Raw genomic sequence first — 15921 nt, 5'->3', positions numbered from 1 at the left:
GTATTTATTTTTCTCTATATAAGAGTCCCCTGCAAATGTAACAGTTTTACTTCTGTCCCTCTCCTCGACCCTACCTGGGCTCGAACCAGGGACCCTCTGCACACATCAACAATAGTTACCCACGAAGCAGCGTTACCCATCGCAGAGCAAGGGGAACAACTACTTCAAGGTCTCAGAGCGAGTGATGTCACCAATTGAAACACTATTAGCGCACACACGCTAACCACACCTGGGGCCCACAAGGGTGCGGGCTCAGCCCCCTCCTGTACTCCCTGTTCACCCATGACTGTGTGGCTACGTACGTCTACAACTCAATCATCAAGTTTGCAGACGACACAACAGTAGTAGGCCTGATTACCAACAATGACGAGACAGCCTACTGGGAGGAGGTGGGTTCTTGGCCCCTAAGACCGTCACAAACTTTTACAGATGTACAATTGAGAGCATCCTGTCAGGCTGTATCACCTCCCGCAACCACAGGGCTCAACCACCCGAGCCACCGCCTGTTCACCCCGTTATCATCCAGAAGGCGAGGTCAGTACAGGTGCATCATAGTTGGGACCGAGAGACGGAAAAACAGCTTCTATCTCAACGCCATCAGCTTGTTAAATAGCTGTCACTGGCCGTGTCACACCCTGATCTGTTTCACCTGTCTTTTTGCTTGTCTCTACCCCCCTCCAGGTGTCGCCCACCTTCCTCATTATCTCTAGTGTATTTATACCTGTGTTCTCTGTTTGTCTGTTGCCAGTTCGTCTTGTCTTGTCAAGCTTACCAGCATGTTTTTCCATGCGCCTGTTTTCCTAGTCTCTGTTTTTATAGCCCTACCAGTTCCGACCCGTTCTGCCTGCCCTGACACTGAGCCCGCTTGCCTGACCATTCAGCCTGCCTTGACCTCGAGGCTGCCTTCCCCCACTGTACCTTTCAGACTCTGACCTGGGTTATGAACTTCTGCCTGTCCCCGAACTGCCCATTGCCTGCCCCTTGTATTTCAATAAATATCAGAGACTCAAACCATCTGCCTCCTGTGTCTGCATCTGGGTCTCGCCCTGTCATCATAGGCCGACCTTCACCCAGTACCCTGCACGGAACTTAGTCACTGTCACTAGCCGGATACCACCTGGTTATTCAACCCTGCACCTTAGATGCTGATACCCTATGTACATAGACATGGAACACTGATCACTTTAATAATGGAACACTGGTCACTTTAATAATGTTTACATACAGTACTGTTTTACACATTTCATATGTACTGGATATACTGTATTCTAGTCAAGGCCATCCTATTCAACTATTGTTATACATATTCTATCCAGTACATCTTCTATCCACAAACTGTCCATGATGTCTATACTGTACTACCATTCACACACACACATATACTGTATATACAGTGCTTTCGGAAAGTGTTCAGACCCTTTGACTTTTCGACAATTTTTTCAGCAATCTATACACAATATCCCATAATGACAAAGCGAAAACAGGTTTTTACAAACTTTATTTACATAAGTATTCAGACCCTTTGCTATGAGACTCGAAATTGAGCTCAGGAGCATTCTGTTTCCATTGATCATCCTTGAGATGTTTCTACAACCTGATTGGAGTCCACCTGTGGTAAACCCAATTGATTGAACATGATTTGGAAAGGCACACACGTCTATATAAGGTCCCACAGTTGACAATGAATGTCAGAGCAAAAACCAAGCCATGAGGTCGGAAGAATTGTCCATAGAGCTCTGAGACAGGTTTGTGTCGAGGGACAGATCTGGGGAAGGGTACCAAAACATTTCTGCAGCTTTGAAGATCCCCAAGAACACAGTGGCCTCCATCATTCTTCAATGGAAGAAGTTTGGACTCTTCCTAGAGCTAGCCGCCCGGTCAAACTGAGCAATCGGGGGAAAAGGACCTTGGTCAGGGAGGTGACCAAGAACCCAACGGTCACTCTGACAGAGCTCTAGAGTTCCTCTGTGGATATGGGAGAACATTTCAGAAGGACAACTATCTCTGCAGCCGGATGGAAGCCACTCCTCAGAAAAAGGCACATGACAGCCCACTTGGAGTTTGCCAAAAGGCACCTGAAGACTCTCAGACCATGAGGAACAAAACTCTCTGGTATGATGAAGCAAAGATTGAACTCTTTGCCTGAAAGCCAAGCGTCACGTCTGGAGGAAACCTGGCATGATCCCTGCGGTGAAGCATGGTGGTGGCATATTTATGCTGTGAGGATGTTTTTCAGCGGCAGGGACTGGAGGACTAGTCAGGAACAAGGGAAAGATGAACGAAGCAAAGTACAGAGAAATCCTTGATGAAATCCTGCTCCAGAGCGCGCAGGTCCTCAGACTGGAGCGAAGATTCACCTTCCAACAGGACAACGACCCTAAGCAAACAGCCAAGACAATGCAGGAGTGGCTTCGAGATAAGGCTCTAAATGTCCTTGAGTGGCCCAGTCAGAGCCTGGATCGAACATCTGAAAATAGCTGTGCAGCAACGCTCCCCATCCAACCTGACAGAGCTTAAGAGGATTTGTAGAGAGGAAGGAGAAAAACTGCCAAAATACATGTGTGCCAAGCTTGTAGCGTCCTACCCAAGAAGACTCAAGGGTGTAATTGCCAATCTTGGTGGGGCAAACAAACAAAAAATGTGGGATTCATGCCAGCAAAGCCACTACACAACACAACACTAAACAATACATTAATCGCACTATAACAGTGACAAATGGTATTTGTAAAGTGGTTGTTCCACTGGATATTATAAGGTGAATGCACCAATTTGTAAGTCGCTCTGGATAAAAGCGTCTGCTAAATGACTTAAATGTAAATGTAAATGTAAATGGTGCCCACAAACTGTTAGGGCCTACATAAAGCTGTCCCAACAGCAGAGTCCCAACAGCAGTCCCAACACCTTATCACTGCTACACCTGGCTTTCAGTGAGCCTTGTCTGGCAGCGAAACAGTTCATTTAGGCTCATTTACTGCCTTTTAAAAGAACATAGCTGATATGGCTGACTTGCTTAAACAAATGTGGTTTCTACTGACAATTGAGATGTAAAAACTATGGCATAAGGGGACGACAAGTGGATAAGAAGGAATCCGTAATTTCGATTAAGACATTAATGAGCGACCGACGATGGACGTAGTTAATATAACTATTTGTTCAGCACTTTTGAAATGTACAGCGACAGAATTTAGAACATGGGCCGTTCTTACAGTGTACTCCCTGTACAACAAGTCAGAACTGTAGGATTAATGAAGGGGACATATAAACAGACAATGAAAGCTCTTGCAATATTCGATGATTGCATTTCTCTAAAACAGGTTATAGGCTACATGTGCACAACCAAAGTTAGAACAGTAGGTGAAAATAGACCAAATTATTAGGGTGAGGCACATTGAACGCCATTTGGGTCTTGCGTGTAAAAAAAGATACACGTCATATAACACTATTTGACATAAATAAGCGTTTAATTTGACACGTCAAATAACACAATTCTATTATAGAACGTTGTGTGTGCTGAATTTGCACGTGCAAGCCAAGCACCACCACTACTATGGTGGCGCTTTCACACATCGGCCTCGTTGGTGAAAATAGACCAAATTATTAGGGTGAGGCACATGGGCTACTAACAGCTTACTACACAACATACACTTAGTATTACTTTCTTAGCTACAGTATACATATCTCCCTTGCATATTACATAATGTATGCAGCAGCATACAAGACATTTTTGGACTCACCTTGTGAAGGTGGCGTGGTGGTCCTTTGTGGGCAAATTTTGTCATCAAACTTTGTCATCAAAGTCTGGCATTCTTTGGATTTATGGTGGGAACTCAGGGGAAAAAACACAGAGCCACTCCATTGAATAGCAGGCTAACGTTAGTGGTTGCATTGCAATACTTGCAATTGCCACTGACTCCTTCCAAACTTGTGTAATCTTTATGTCCAATGGCCGATGAGCACCGATGCGTTTTATCTATCATTTCTCTTCATTATTTCTATTCATATGACAAGGATTAAAAAGGATTTGCCGGTAGATTGTCGACTTGATTCATGATGATGACTACTAGCTAAGACTTTGAAAGTATGACGTTGACATGATCAGTTCAATCAAAGCTACTGTACATATAACGTGATTTGACATAATTTTATCTTTTGCCAATGACCTTGAGCCTTCATGGAAGGGCACTTGTAATATAACTCTATGGCAGGACCCAAAGGGCTGCAATTTGGATGTCTACCCTTACAAAAAAGAGACCAGGTATGTATGCAGCTTTATTAGCTCAATGATATATATTATTTTACATTGTTTGCAAACCGATATGTGACACGTATTACTGCCAAAAGAACATGCAAAACAGGCAAGCCCCCCCAAAAAAAATATTTATAGATTTTTATTTTATTCATTATTATTTATTTTTTGAAAAAAATGTGGAGCTCTGCCCCACCTACACTGAATGACGGGTCGCCACTGGTAATCGCTGCCAAAGGTTTCAACAAAGTACTGAGAAAAGGGTCTGAATACTTATGTAAATGTGATATTTCCGTTTTTTATTGTTTAAACATTAGCAAAAATTTATAAAACCTGTTTTTGCTTTGTCAATATGTGATATTTTGTGTGGATTTTTTTATTTATTTTTATTTAACCAGGTAGGCAAGTTGAGAACAAGTTCTCATTTAAAACTGCGACCTGGCCAAGATAAAGCAAGCAGTTTGACACATACAACAACACAGAGTTACACATGGAGTAAAACAAACATACAGTCAATAATATAGTAGAAAAATAAGTCTATATACAAAGTCAGCAAATGAGGTGAGATAAGGGAGGTAAAGGCAAAAAAGGCTATGGTGGCAAAGTAAATACAATATAGCAAGTAAAACACTGGAATGGTAGATTTGCAGTGGAAGAAAGTGCAAAATAGAAATTGAAATAATGGGGTGCAAAGGAGCAAAATAAATAAATACAGTAGGGGAAGAGGTAGTTGTTTGGGCTAAATTATAGATGGGCTATGTACAGGTGCAGTAATCTGTGAGCTGCTCTGACAGCTGGTGCTTAAAGCTAGTGAGGGAGATAAGTGCTTCCAGTTTTAGAGATTTTTGTACTTCGTTCCAGTCAATGGCAGCAGAGAACTGGAAGGAGAGGCGGCCGAAGGAGGAATTGGCTTTGAGGGTGACCAGAGAGGTATACCTGCTGGAGCGCGTGCTACAGGTGAGTGCTGCTATGGTGACCAGCGAGCTAAGGGGGAACTTTACCTAGCAGAGTCTTGTAGATGACCTGGAGCCAGCGGGTTTGGCAACGAGTATGAAGCGAGGGCCAGCCAACGAGAGTGTACAGGTCGCAGTGGTGGGTAGTATATGGGGCTTTGGTGACAAAACGGATGGCACTGTGATAGACTGCATCCAATTTATTGAGTAGGGTATTGGAGGCTATTTTGTAAATGACATCGCCGAAGTCGAGGATCGGTAGGATGGTCAGTTTTACGAGGGTGTGTTTGGCAGCATGAGTGAAAGATGCTTTGTTGCGAAATAGGAAGCCAATTCTAGATTTAACTTTGGATTGGAGATGTTTGATGTGAGTCTGGAAGGAGAGTTTACAGTCTAACCAGACACCTAGGTATTTGTAGTTGTCCACATATTCTAAGTCAGAACCGTCCAGAGTAGTGATGCTGGACAGGCGGGCAGGTGCGGGCAGCGATCGGTTGAAGAGAATGCATTTATTTTTACTTGTATTTAAGAGCAGTTTGAGGCCACGGAAGGAGAGTTGTATGGCATTGAAGCTCGTCTGGAGGGTAGTTAACACAGTGTCCAAAGAAGGGCCAGAAGTATACAGAATGGTGTCGTCTGCGTAGAGGTGGATCAGAGACTCACCAGCAGCAAGAGGACATCATTGATGTATACAGAGAAAAGAGTCAGCCCAAGAATTGAACCCTGTGGCACCCCCATAGAGACTGCCAGAGGCCCGGACAACAGGCCCTCCGATTTGACACACTGAACTCTATCAGAGAAGTAGTTGGTGAACCAGGCGAGGCAATCGTTTGAGAAACCAAGGCTATTGAGTCTGCCGATGAGGATGTGGTGATTGACAGAGTCGAAAGCCTTGGCCAGGTCAATGAATACGGCAGCACAGTAATGTCTCTTATCGATGGCGGTTAAGATATTGTTTAGGACCTTGAGCATGGCTGAGGTGCACCCATGACCAGCTCTGAAACCAGATTGCATAGCGGAGAAGGTGCGGTGGGATTCGAAATGGTCGGTAATCTGTTTGTTGACTTGGCTTTCGAAGACTTTAGAAAGGCAAGGTAGGATAGATATAGGAAAAAATATTTAATCAAAATGAGGCTGTAACGTAACAAAATGTGGAAAAAGTAAAGGGGTCTGAATACTTTCCGAATGCACTGCATATATATTGTATTTATATATTTATATTCCCGACTCTATTCCCAACAGTCAATTAATTAATTGGTTTGGGATTAATATAACATTCAGGATTAATATATAGTAATCATTATACTGTGCTCTGTATTATTCAGTCCCCCATGAAATAACACCATACAGTATATACATTCTACTGACCCTACTGTGTATTCCCAACCACACTTTTACCTCGGCACAAATGTTTTTTTCTCTGTAAGCCAATTTGTAATTTCTAGGCATATAGTGTATTGCATTGTGACTAATGGAGTGGGTGGGGTAGAAAGTGTTGATGGGTATTTAGACCACAGTCCCCCAATAAATAAAATCGTATATAGATTCTACAGACCCTACTGAGTAATCCCAACCCCATTTTACTTTGGCACATACAATTGTTTTTTTCTTTCTTTTTTTAAACCAATATGTAATTTATAGCCTTACAGTGTATTGCAATGTGACCACTGGAATGGGTGGATTATAAAGTGCTTCTGGGTATAACGACATCAGTCCCCCAAGAAACAACACCATTGTTAAATAACCCCGTGTTTACTTTGGCACATAGACTCGTTTCTTATCAACAAGCCAATTTGTAATTTATAGGTGTATGGTGTATTGCATTGGGACCCAATTGCATTGGGACCAATGGAGTGTGCTGTATTTAGACCTCAGTCCCCCATGAAATAACACCATATACAGTGCCTTTAGAAAGTATTCACACCCCTTGACTTTTTCCACATTTTGTTGTGTTACAGCATTTTAAAATGATTTAATTTAGATTTTGTGTCACTGGCCTACACACAATACTGTCAATACACACAATACACACAATAATGTCAAGTAGAATTATGTTTTCATACATTTTTACAAATTAATAAAAGAAAATGTATGCTGAAATGTCTTGAGTCAGTCAGTATTCAAACCCTTTGTTATGGAGTAAAAATGTGCTCAACAAGTCACATAAATTGCATGAACTCACTGTGTGCAATAATAGTGTTTAACATAAAAAAATGTAATGGCTACCTCATTTCTGTACCCCACACATACAATTATCTGTAAGGTCCCTCAGTTGAGCAGTGAATTTCAAGCACAGATTCAACAACAAAGACCAGGGAGGTTTTCCAATGCCTCACAAAGAAAGGCACCTATTGGTAGATAGGTAAAAAGAAGTGGATATTGAATATCCCTTTGAGCATGGTGAAGTTATTAATTACGCTTTGGATAGTGTATCAATGCACCCACTCACTAAAAAAATATAGGTGTCCTTCATAACTCAGTTGCCGGAGAGGAAGGAAACTGCCCAAAGATTTCACCATGAGTCCAATGGTGACTTTAAAACAGTTATAGAGTTTAATTGCTGTGATAGTGTCACGTCCTGACCAGCAGATGGAGCTGTTGTTGTAGTTTTGGGGTCAGGACGTGGCAGTCTTGTGTTCTGTGTTGGTCTTGTGGCTCCTAATCAGGAACAGCTGGGGATCGTTGTTCCTGATTGGGAGTCATATATGTAGGAGTATGTTTGTCACTTGGGTTTGTGGGTAGTTGTTTTTACACTGCGTGTATAGCCTGTAAAACTGCTACTGTTGTCACCGTCATTGTTTTTTCAAGTGGATGCTTTACTCTTTTTTGGTAATAAAATAACCATGAGTATTCACATACCTGCTGCGCCTTGGTCCATTCATGAAGACAACCGTTACAGAACTACCCACCACCAAAGGACCAAGCAGCAGAAGAGGAGGAAGCCACAGGAGAAGGAAATGGAAGAATGGACCTGGCAGGACGAGAGAAAATTCTGGGCGGACAAGTTAAGGGAGCTGAGGGAACCCGAGAGGCAGCCCCAAGATTTTTTTTTGGGGGGCACACGGGTAGTTTGGCCAGGCCAGGGAAGAGCCGTAAGCCAGCTACCCGTGACTACAGGGAGGTGCGTACGAGGTGGAGGGCGCCATGTTACGCTGAGGTGCGCACCATCTCGCCTATACGGACGCACAGCCCAGTGCGCCCAGTACCAGCGCCCCGCAGGTGCCAGGGCAAGAGGAGCATCGAGCCGGAACGGGTGATGCCAACCCTGCGCTCAAGACCGCCAGTGCGCCCTTTCGGTCCGGTGTTTCCCGCCAGACGCACTAGCATGGAGGTGCGTGTCTCCAGGCTGGCACGTCCTATACCAGCCCCACGCATCAGGAGTCTAGTGTGTCAACCCAGCCTCGCCAGTCAACAGTCGTCAACGGAGCTGCCCGCCAGTCAACAGTCGTCGGAGCTGCCCGCCAGTCAACAGTCGTCGGAGCTGCCCGCCAGTCAACAGTCGTCGGAGCTGCCCGCCAGTCAACAGTCGTCGGAGCTGCCCGCCAGTCAACAGTCGTCGGAGCTGCCCGCCAGTCAACAGTCGTCGGAGCTGCCCGCCAGTCAACAGTCGCCGGACTGCGCTGAACTGCCGGAGTGGTCGGACTGCGCTGAACTGCCGGAGTGGCCGGACTGCCCTGAACTGCCGGAGTGGCCGGACTGCCCTGTTCTGCCGGAGTGGCCGGACTGCCCTGTTCTGCGGAGTGGCCGGACTGCCCTGTTCTGCCGGAGTGGCCGGACTGCCCTGTTCTGCCGGAGTGGCCGGACTGCCCTGTTCTGCCGGAGTGGCCGGACTGCCCTGTTCTGCCGGAGTGGCCGGACTGCCCTGTTCTGCCGGAGTGGCCGGACTGCCCTGTTCTGCCGGAGTGGCCGGGCTGCCCTGTTCTGCGGAGTGGCCGGACTGCCCTGTTCTGCCGGAGTGGCCGGACTGCCCTGTTCTGCCGGAGTGGCCGGACTGCCCTGTTCTGCCGGAGTGGCCGGACTGCCCTGTTCTGCCGGAGTGGCCGGACTGCCCTGTTCTGCCAGAGTGGCCGGACTGCCCTGTTCTGCCAGAGTGGCCGGACTGCCCTGTTCTGCCAGAGTGGCCGGACTGCCCTGTTCTGCCAGAGTGGCCGGACTGCCCTGTTCTGCCAGAGTGGCCGGACTGCCCTGTTCTGCCAGAGTGGCCGGACTGCCCTGTTCTGCCAGAGTGGCCGGACTGCCCTGTTCTGCCAGAGTGGCCGGACTGCCCTGTTCTGCCAGAGTGGCCGGACTGCCCTGTTCTGCCAGAGTGGCCGGACTGCCCGGTTCTGCCAGAGGTGCCCGCCTGCCCTGATCTGCCAGGGTGCCCGGCCTGTCAGGATCAGCCCGAGGGGTCCTCCTGCCCTTCGGTCCAGCCCGAGTGGTCCTCCTGCCCTTCGGCCCAGCCCGAGTGGTCCTCCTGCCCTCCGGCCCAGCCCGAGTGGCCCGCATGCCTTCCGGCCCAGCCCGAGTGGCCCGCATGCCTTCCGGCCCAGCCCGAGTGGCCCGCATGCCTTCCGGCCCAGCCCGAGTGGCCCGCATGCCTTCCGGCCCAGCCCGAGTGGCCCGCATGCCTTCCGGCCCAGCCCGAGTGGCCCGCATGCCTTCCGGCCCAGCCCGAGTGGCCCGCATGCCTTCCGGCCCAGCCCGAGTGGCCCGCATGCCTTCCGGCCCAGCCCGAGTGGCCCGCATGCCTTCCGGCCCAGCCCGAGGGGCCCGCATGCCTTCCGGCCCAGCCCGAGGGGCCCGCATGCCTTCCGGCCCAGCCCGAGGGGCCCGCATGCCTTCCGGCCCAGCCCGAGTGGTCCGCATGCCTTCCGGCCCAGCCCGAGGGGCCCGCATGCTCTCCGGCCCAGCCCGAGGGGCCCTCCTGCTCTCCGGCCCAGCCCGAGGGGTCCTCCTGCTCCCGGCCCAGCCCGAGGGGTCCTCCTGCTCCCCGGCCCAGCCCGAGGGGCCCTCCTGTCCCCCGGCCCAGCCCGAGGGGCCCTCCTGTCCCCCGGCCCAGCCCGAGGGGCCCTCCTGTTCCCCGGCCCAGCCCGAAGGGCCCTCCTGTCCTCCGGCCCGGCTCGAGGGGTCCGTCTGCCTGGTGCAGCTATCGGCTCCACCAAAGTGGGCGACGCCGAGGGTGGAGCAGGGTCCACGTCCTGCACCGGAGCCACCTCCAGGATAGGTGGGTTGGGGAGGGAGGGTGTAGCACAGTGCCGTCGTTGACGGCAGCCACCCTCCCTTCCCTCCCTTATTGTTTAGGGGTTATTGTTTATGGGTTTTGTTGGGGATTTTTGTTTGTTGGTGTTTTTCATTGTTAGGTGCATTCCGGGGTCTGCACCTTGAGGGGGGGTACTGTCACGTCCTGACCAGCAGATGGAGCTGTTGTTGTAGTTTTGGGGTCAGGACGTGGCAGTCTTGTGTTCTGTGTTGGTCTTGTGGCTCCTAATCAGGAACAGCTGGGGATCGTTGTTCCTGATTGGGAGTCATATATGTAGGAGTATGTTTGTCACTTGGGTTTGTGGGTAGTTGTTTTTACACTGCGTGTATAGCCTGTAAAACTGCTACTGTTGTCACCGTCATTGTTTTTTCAAGTGGATGCTTTACTCTTTTTTGGTAATAAAATAACCATGAGTATTCACATACCTGCTGCGCCTTGGTCCATTCATGAAGACAACCGTTACAGAACTACCCACCACCAAAGGACCAAGCAGCAGAAGAGGAGGAAGCCACAGGAGAAGGAAATGGAAGAATGGACCTGGCAGGACGAGAGAAAATTCTGGGCGGACAAGTTAAGGGAGCTGAGGGAACCCGAGAGGCAGCCCCAAGATTTTTTTGGGGGGGCACACGGGTAGTTTGGCCAGGCCAGGGAAGAGCCGTAAGCCAGCTACCCGTGACTACAGGGAGGTGCGTGACGAGGTGGAGGGGCGCCATGTTACGCTGAGGTGCGCACCATCTCGCCTATACGGACGCACAGCCCAGTGCGCCCAGTACCAGCGCCCGCAGGTGCCAGGGCAAGAGGAGCATCGAGCCGGAACGGGTGATGCCAACCCTGCGCTCAAGACCGCCAGTGCGCCCTTTCGGTCCGGTGTTTCCCGCCAGACGCACTAGCATGGAGGTGCGTGTCTCCAGGCTGGCACGTCCTATACCAGCCCCACGCATCAGGAGTCTAGTGTGTCAACCCAGCCTCGCCAGTCAACAGTCGTCAACGGAGCTGCCCGCCAGTCAACAGTCGTCGGAGCTGCCCGCCAGTCAACAGTCGTCGGAGCTGCCCGCCAGTCAACAGTCGTCGGAGCTGCCCGCCAGTCAACAGTCGTCGGAGCTGCCCGCCCAGTCAACAGTCGTCGGAGCTGCCCGCCAGTCAACAGTCGTCGGAGCTGCCCGCCAGTCAACAGTCGCCGGACTGCGCTGAACTGCCGGAGTGGTCGGACTGCGCTGAACTGCCGGAGTGGCCGGACTGCCCTGAACTGCCGGAGTGGCCGGACTGCCCTGTTCTGCCGGAGTGGCCGGACTGCCCTGTTCTGCCGGAGTGGCCGGACTGCCCTGTTCTGCGGAGTGGCCGGACTGCCCTGTTCTGCCGGAGTGGCCGGACTGCCCTGTTCTGCCGGAGTGGCCGGACTGCCCTGTTCTGCCGGAGTGGCCGGACTGCCCTGTTCTGCCGGAGTGGCCGGACTGCCCTGTTCTGCCGGAGTGGCCGGGCTGCCCTGTTCTGCCGGAGTGGCCGGACTGCCCTGTTCTGCCGGAGTGGCCGGACTGCCCTGTTCTGCGGAGTGGCCGGACTGCCCTGTTCTGCGGAGTGGCCGGACTGCCCCTGTTCTGCCGGAGTGGCCGGACTGCCCTGTTCTGCCAGAGTGGCCGGACTGCCCTGTTCTGCCAGAGTGGCCGGACTGCCCTGTTCTGCCAGAGTGGCCGGACTGCCCTGTTCTGCCAGAGTGGCCGGACTGCCCTGTTCTGCCAGAGTGGCCGGACTGCCCTGTTCTGCCAGAGTGGCCGGACTGCCCTGTTCTGCCAGAGTGGCCGGACTGCCCTGTTCTGCCAGAGTGGCCGGACTGCCCTGTTCTGCCAGAGTGGCCGGACTGCCCTGTTCTGCCAGAGTGGCCGGACTGCCCGGTTCTGCCAGAGGTGCCCGCCTGCCCTGATCTGCCAGGGTGCCCGGCCTGTCAGGATCAGCCCGAGGGGTCCTCCTGCCCTTCGGTCCAGCCCGAGTGGTCCTCCTGCCCTTCGGCCCAGCCCGAGTGGTCCTCCTGCCCTCCGGCCCAGCCCGAGTGGCCCGCATGCCTTCCGGCCCAGCCCGAGTGGCCCGCATGCCTTCCGGCCCAGCCCGAGTGGCCCGCATGCCTTCCGGCCCAGCCCGAGTGGCCCGCATGCCTTCCGGCCCAGCCCGAGTGGCCCGCATGCCTTCCGGCCCAGCCCGAGTGGCCCGCATGCCTTCCGGCCCAGCCCGAGTGGCCCGCATGCCTTCCGGCCCAGCCCGAGTGGCCCGCATGCCTTCCGGCCCAGCCCGAGTGGCCCGCATGCCTTCCGGCCCAGCCCGAGGGGCCCGCATGCCTTCCGGCCCAGCCCGAGGGGCCCGCATGCCTTCCGGCCCAGCCCGAGGGGCCCGCATGCCTTCCGGCCCAGCCCGAGTGGTCCGCATGCCTTCCGGCCCAGCCCGAGGGGCCCGCATGCTCTCCGGCCCAGCCCGAGGGGCCCTCCTGCTCTCCGGCCCAGCCCGAGGGGTCCTCCTGCTCCCCGGCCCAGCCCGAGGGGTCCTCCTGCTCCCCGGCCCAGCCCGAGGGGCCCTCCTGTCCCCCGGCCCAGCCCGAGGGGCCCTCCTGTCCCCCGGCCCAGCCCGAGGGGCCCTCCTGTTCCCGGCCCAGCCCGAAGGGGCCCTCCTGTCCTCCCGGCCCGGCTCGAGGGGTCCGTCTGCCTGGTGCAGCTATCGGCTCCACCAAAGTGGGCGACGCCGAGGGTGGAGCAGGGTCCACGTCCTGCACCGGAGCCACCTCCAGGATAGGTGGGTTGGGGAGGGAGGGTGTAGCACAGTGCCGTCGTTGACGGCAGCCACCCTCCCTTCCCTCCCTTATTGTTTAGGGGTTATTGTTTATGGGTTTTGTTGGGGATTTTTGTTTGTTGGTGTTTTTTTCATTGTTAGGTGCATTCCGGGGTCTGCACCTTGAGAGGGGGTACTGTCACGTCCTGACCAGCAGATGGAGCTGTTGTTGTAGTTTTGGGGTCAGGACGTGGCAGTCTTGTGTTCTGTGTTGGTCTTGTGGCTCCTAATCAGGAACAGCTGGGGATCGTTGTTCCTGATTGGGAGTCATATATGTAGGAGTATGTTTGTCACTTGGGTTTGTGGGTAGTTGTTTTTACACTGCGTGTATAGCCTGTAAAACTGCTACTGTTGTCACCGTCATTGTTTTTTCAAGTGGATGCTTTACTCTTTTTTTGGTAATAAAATAACCATGAGTATTCACATACCTGCTGCGCCTTGGTCCATTCATGAAGACAACCGTTACAGATAGGAGATAACTGAGGAGGGGTCAGCAACATTGTAGTTACTCCACAATACTAACCTAAACGGACATAGTGAAAAGAAGGAAGCTTTTTAATGCATCTTGTTTGCAATAATACAGAAGAGTATTAGGACCAAGTGAAGAGAAAAAAATACATAAAATGCGATTTCTAGAATGAAGTGCCAATATTTCGAGAATAAAATGGCAATATTTTGAGAATAAAGCGGCAACATTTCAAGAATAAAGTGTCAATATTTCGAGAATAAAGTCTAAATTAAATTGTATGAATAAAGTGGCAATATTTTGAGAATAAAGTGGCAATATTTCGACATTAAAATAAAGTGGTTTGTGCTGTGTGCCCCACCATTGAAATGCCTGAGTTAGATGACCTGGTGAAGCTGTACTTTAGAGGGAAGTAGGGGCGCTGAGGGTGCTGCAACACACCCTGAAGAATCATGTATTTTTTTTAATTAAGAAAAAAATATGATTTTTTTTTATTTATTTTTTCTCACAAAAGTAGTGCAATGGGATTTTATTAGTCCTCTATTAGCTGACTGATAGCAACCTCATTTTCGAACGCTTTTAACACACAGAAGTCAAGTGCATAAACTATGGATAAAACTTCTTCCATGCTCACACATTATCTTAATTCATATACCCACCACTAGAAATCCCTGCATTTAATAGCATGCTTCTGTTAGCTGTTACATAATGACAAAATACACTATAATAATTTCCTCCAGTAAGACAAGGCCTGGCGGTCTGTGTATATTTGTAAACAACAACTGGTGTACGAAATCTAATATTAAGGAAGTCTCGAGGTTTTGCTCGCCTGATGTAGAGTATCTAATGATAATCTCATGGTTCCAGCGGTCACCAGAGGGGAGCAGATACCGTCCTAGAGACATTACCGACACTCAGGTGTGTCCAATTCACTCATTATGATTTTCCTGTTAAAAGACAAGTGTTTTCTGTTGTCCTTTGCAGAAGCTTGAATTGTTATCTGTGTGCGTTTGTTTCCTGAGTGAGTTTGAGACTTACTGTTTGTTGTTTTTTCAAGTGTACTGTGATCCTGCGGCTACCGTTTCTCAGTAAAGTATTACGTTTATCCTTAACCACTGATTCCTCGTATGGTCTCTTCTCTGTATCTGGGTCCAACCTTACCACATCAAAGATAAGCAGTAGACCACACTATTTACCAAGAGAGTTTTCATCTACATTTTTCATAGCTGTCTATTTACCACCACAAACCGATGCTGGCACTAAGTCCGCACTTAACGAACTGTATAATGCCATAAGCAAACGGGAAAATGCTCATCCAGAGGCGGCGCTTCTAGTGGCCGGGGACTTTAATGCAGGGAAACTTAAATCCATTGTACATCATTACTACCAGCATGTTAAATGTGCAACCAGAGGAAAAAAAACTAGAACACCATTACTCCACACATAGAGACATGTACAAATCTCTCCCTTGCCCTCCGTTTGGAAAATCTGACCATAATTCTATCCCTCTGATTCCTGCTTACAAGCAAAAACTAAAGCAGGAAGCACCAGTGACTCGGTGAATAAAGAAATGGTCAGATGACATTGACGCGAAGCTACAGGACTGTTCTGCTAGCACAGACTGGAATATGTTCTGGGATTCTTCCGATGGCATTGAGGAGTACACCACGTCAGTCACTGGCTTTATCAATAAGTGCATCGATGACGTCTGCCCCAATACATACCCCAACCAGAAGCCATGGATTACAGGCAACATCCACACTGGCTAAAGGGTAGAGCTGACGCTTTCAAGGAGAGGGACTCTAACCCGGACGCTTATAAGAAATGCCTCAGACGAACCATCAAACAGGCAAAGCGTCAATACAGGACTAAGATTGAATAGTACTACACCGGCTCTGACGCTCATCGGATGTGGCAGGGCTTGCTAACTATTAGACTACAAAGGGAAGCACAGCCGCGAGCTGCCCAGTGAAACAAGCCTACCAGACGAGCCAAACTACTTCTATGCTCGCTTCGGGGCAAGCAACACTGAAGCATGCATGAGAACATCAGCTGGTCCGGACGATTGTGTGATCACGTTCTCTGTAGCCAATGTAAGACCTTTGAACAGGTCAACATTCACAAGGCCGCCGGGCCAGATGGATTACCAAGACGTGTACTCCGAGCATGCGCTGACATTTTTAACCTGTCCCTGACTGAGTCT

This window comes from Salmo salar, chromosome ssa20 (assembly GCF_905237065.1).
Source record: "Salmo salar chromosome ssa20, Ssal_v3.1, whole genome shotgun sequence".
Classification (NCBI taxonomy): domain Eukaryota; kingdom Metazoa; phylum Chordata; class Actinopteri; order Salmoniformes; family Salmonidae; genus Salmo; species Salmo salar.
Note: the sequence above shows the minus strand (reverse complement) of the source record.